The 4,492-nt window shown below is 58.8% G+C and overlaps 1 non-coding gene across 1 annotated transcript; it reads right to left on the bottom strand.

The window, feature by feature from the left end:
* MIR129 (microRNA 129) lies at nucleotides 1,273-1,380 on the bottom strand. The gene has a single exon (NR_129573.1). It is a non-coding gene; the product is annotated as a microRNA 129 (primary transcript).

A 4,492-nucleotide genomic window follows, 5' to 3' on the forward strand; every position in this document is an offset into this window, starting at 1 on the left:
AGCCCTTTTTCCTCCTGCGGGAGGTGAACTCTGGGTGCTCGGCTCAGGGAGAAGGAATGATGGTGGGCGTTTAGTTTGCTGGGAGAATGGTGGTTGGGGTGCAGGGGGGAAATTCAGGCCCTCCCCGAAAATGCGAAGCTTCGCAGCCCTCGGGTCTCGGACTCCCATATCCCTAGACTCATCCTCAAGCCGTGTCCATCCCTCTGGGCCTCCGTGTGTCTGTGTGTCCTTCTGGTTCAGTCCCTAAGGGCGTCTAGCAGTGTTTCTAGCTGACGAAGGACGTGGGGGGCGCAGAGCATGGTGAAGGCCTGATCTTTGCCACTTGTAACCGAAGCCGTCACGACTGCAAGCAGTGGAAGGGGAGGCGAGGAGGGGGGTACCCAGAGCTGATCCCCAACCCTGCAGCTCTGCTTCGCTCCCCAGGACGGGGCACCTCTTTAGAGGCCAGGACTGCGCTGCTGTTGCCACTGCTGAGCTTCTGACTCGGGTGCAACCACATCTCTCAAATGCTCCTTCTCTGCGGGGTTTTTCCCAGTTTTCACATGTTTTATCCCTTTCTGTGTTACTTAGTTTCGAGCATGGCGAGATAGGGGGGTACCTGAGGCTGCAAAACGCTTCAAATTAGGTTGGAAGCAGGTGTGGGGGGAAGAAGGGACTCCGGGGAGCGGGCGGTGCCTGGGTATGCTCCCTCTTTTTCGGAGCTGCCCAGTTCACCGCAGCTCGCCTCACCTCGGGGTCCCCCACTAGGAAAGGGGATGCTGAGGGCTTCCCGCCTCTCCCTCAAGGGCTTCCCCACCCCTATATTGCAGAGTTGGATCATATGGGTCAAAAATAACCAGAAAATGTCCTAAACTGATTCATATTCCAGGTAATGATTTGGCCCTAAGACCAGATTCCTTTTTTTTTTTTTTTTTTTGCAGTGGGTGAATGGGCTTATTCGGGGTGTGGGCGGAGGTTGGTGGTGGTGGTGGGGGAGACACAACTTGTGTAAACTTTTATTGTATTTCAGCTTCTTCCCACTTCTCCGAAAACATTACGCACACCGCCTGCTCCGATTCCCCCTGTGATACAAAGTCGATTAAAAAGTTGGGGGTGGGGGACCTGCGCGGAGGACAGGCGGGTGACCAAAGCCTCAGGGAGCGCGGGAAGGACGCGAGGGAAAGGACTGATTGTTCCGTGGAAAACGGGGAGAGGGCTGGGAAAGACTCGGACTAAGCTGTTTCGGGAAGGTGCGGACTTCGGCGATCGCTGGTGGCTGCCGTCTTCTCGACGAGTGCGCCCTCCGCGAATGCTTTTTGGGGTAAGGGCTTCCGGCTATTGAGTTATGTACAGCAAGCCCAGACCGCAAAAAGATTCGCGAAGGGCAGAGTCTGCCGGCTTCTTCAGTCCGCCGCCGCCGCCGCCGCCGCCTTCAGCCCAGGATGTCTCCGAACCCCGGAGCCGAGCAGGCTGGGTCTCCCCAGCGCGCTCCAACGCGGCTCAGCCTCCCCACCCCGCGCGCCGCCCGCCCTACTCTCGACCCTCCTCGAACCCCTCGCCCAATCCCTCCGTTTCTCCACACCGTCCGCGATCCCCCAACTCAGCCCGCAACAGCCTCGAGCGAGGTGTGTGGAGGGCGAGAGGAGGAGCGCAGAGGGGGGACCAGGGATCCCGGAGCCCAGCCTCCACCCCTCTCCGGTACCCCAGCACCCTGAGCCTCCCCGCCTATCTGTCCTGTCACCCTCTTTCCCCTCTCAGGGTTCCGCCAGCCCCGGCTGCAAGGTCGCGGATCTCTGAACAGGTACAGTTCGGATTCCCCCTGAACCCCCTCTTGTCCCTCCTAGTCCCCCAGCAGAGGTTCCAGCCGTGACTACAGGCGCTGCGTAAAGAGAAAAACTCCCCCAGAGCACTAAATAAATACAGACGAGGCCGCCAGCTCATTGGTGCGGACTAAAATCGTCACCCACCAATCAGGAGAGAGCTCGCATTTCCTTTTTTTTTTTTCCAGAAGGGGGAGGGAGGAAAAAAATATTTCCATTTCTAATTATTTAACAAAACCCAGACTGGAACACGTTAAAATATTGTTGTTGCAAAAAATCCGGCCAAGCCCCCTGCCCCATTCCAGCCCAGGCGAGGGCGTGAGATATTGGGCCAGGGTTCAAGAGAGCGACCTCTCCCAACAGGACTAAGCCAGGAGATTCAGACGTAAAATGACAGGCCAAGATAAACAGAAAATATACCCAAACTGCACAGTAGTCAGCCTATTTCTCAAAAAAAAAAAAAAAAAAAAGGAGAAGGGCTTGAACCCCACTCCCCGTAAAGTTCTGGAGGCTCGATAGGCAGGGTGAAGTCCCTCCTTCCGTACCCTACCCACCAGCCCCCCCCCCCGCACAAACCCATCTAGACGTTCTGTGTCTAATGTCCCGCTTGCCTCGGGTGCCCTTTCATTGCTGCAACCCACCCCCAGCCCCCGCCCCGCACTCCCTACCCATTCTGCAGAATGTTGAGGGGAACAACAAGAGGCGAGCCCCTCTCTGACCGCCGGCTCCCACAACGTCGGGAGATTCCACCCTCTGCTGGAGGAAGGAGAGGGGAGGGGAAGGGAGACCAGGGTGGAAGGAGGAGGGAGATCTCTTTCCTACGTTATCCCTCCTTCCCTCTTCCCTCTCTCCCTTTAGGCCCGCTCCACCATCCAACGTAGTCAAACTTTGAGGGGTTGCCCTCCTTCTCCCCAGGGCAGCGCCACCCTTCCCCAGTCTGGTCTTCCTCCCCTCCCCCACCCCGCCACCCCGCCCCATCACGGTCCAAGAAGGATTTGGGCAAAGGAATCTTAGGACCACCTCCCTCCCCGAGGGTAGTCCCCCCGGGGGAGGAAAGATTTAGCCTAAGTGGGGTGTATGCAAAACATCGCCAGAACTTGGGGGGAAAAGTTGCCATATTTGTTCTTTGCCACCCTGGAATCGACGTGCCGGCGGGCGCGGGCGCACACGCAAGCTCTGGCTTAAGCTTGCCCAGAGAAAATCCAGCTAGACCGTCTCCAAGTCTGTGTTGGCCCACCCCCTCCGCCCATCCATCACCCTCCGGCAGCTCCGCGACCCTCCCACCCTCCCACGGCGTCCCCTCGGCTCGGCGACCGGCAGACGCACGCACACACCCTCCGAGCGTCGGCGCGTCCGCCGCGCCAGAGGGGGCTCCACAGTCTGCGGCCGCCGCAGGAGCGGCGCGGCCCCCTGGGGGGTGGGAAATAAAAGAAAAAAGTTCTACTCAGCCGACCATTGAGCCGACCGACCGCCGGCCGACCTGTGCACCGTCACCCCTTCTCCTTACCTGGGTCCCCAGGTCCCTGGAGCGCGCCGGTCCGGTCCGCACTGCAGCCAGCGTGGAGGAGCCCCTCTCCAACCGGCCCGCTCCCCTCCCGCCCTTCCCCGCCCCCCACGGGTGTTGGCCCGGCGGCAGAGCGGGCTCTTCCAGGTAAGTATATAAGTTACTGTACTGTGTGGGAGGGTCACGATCTTGGTAATTGCGGCTCTCCGAGCTTAACCCCTCCGTTCCTGCCTTCCTCCAACTTGTTGAGGACTCGTCGGGTCGCGGGAGAGCGAGCGAGCGAGCGCGCTGGCGAGCGCGCCGGCCAGGAGGGTGCAGGGGGGAGGGTGGAGAGAGGTGCACCGGGCCGAGAGGGGAGAGCCAGACAGCGAGCGGCGGAGTTCAAAAGTCTCCCTGGCAGCGGTTTTCATTGGATAGGTCTTCCCCCCCCACCTCCATTCCCTACCCCCCCCCACCCCCCGGCTTGTCCCCCCCCACCTCGTCTCCCTTGTAGGGGACGTCTCCAGGCGAAGTCACGATTCCTTCTCAGTTCGGAATGAACTGTGACTAGAGCCATGACGCAGCCAGCGCGCATTACTCACTTTTTGCAGTCACGACTTGGGAATCCGTGCTGGTTCCAACCAAAATTACACCGCTACCATTGAATTATTTAATAGGGTCTAGTTCGAGGGTAAACTTGTGCATTGTGCCAAGCGATGAGGAGAGGGGTCCGGGGGGGGAAATGAGGACTTGGGGCGTCCTCTCTTTCCCCTTAATGACCCCCTTCCCACCGCTCCACGTGTTGCATATGTTTTATTGCGCTGCCATCCCTCCTAGCGCCGCCCCCCTCTCCCAAGCTCTTGCCTTTGCAAATGTGGCAGAATTTGTAAACATAACCACGCAACTTGTGGGGCTGAGAGGAGCGAGGTTTGGGAAAGGGAGCGAGTGGGTCCGGGTGAGTGACGAGGAGGCCGAGGGGTGGGCCGGGAGGCTGCGAGCGTCTTTGGTTTGAGCTGAATTGTCAAGACGAAGTGTGGGTTGAAGTTATTTGTGTTATTCTCCACAACATCAGTAACAGCCCTTGTTACTATTATGAGTTGACGAATACTGTCTCAGCCAGGGAATCTTCCCAGAGAGACTACTTCTAAAGTAAAAATAACTCGACCCCCAGTCCGCACCCCAGGTCTGCGCCTCCGGTGCCCTGAGTTGG

The sequence above is a fragment of the Capra hircus genome, chromosome 15, assembly GCF_001704415.2.
Source record: "Capra hircus breed San Clemente chromosome 15, ASM170441v1, whole genome shotgun sequence".
NCBI classification, from domain to species: Eukaryota; Metazoa; Chordata; class Mammalia; order Artiodactyla; family Bovidae; genus Capra; species Capra hircus.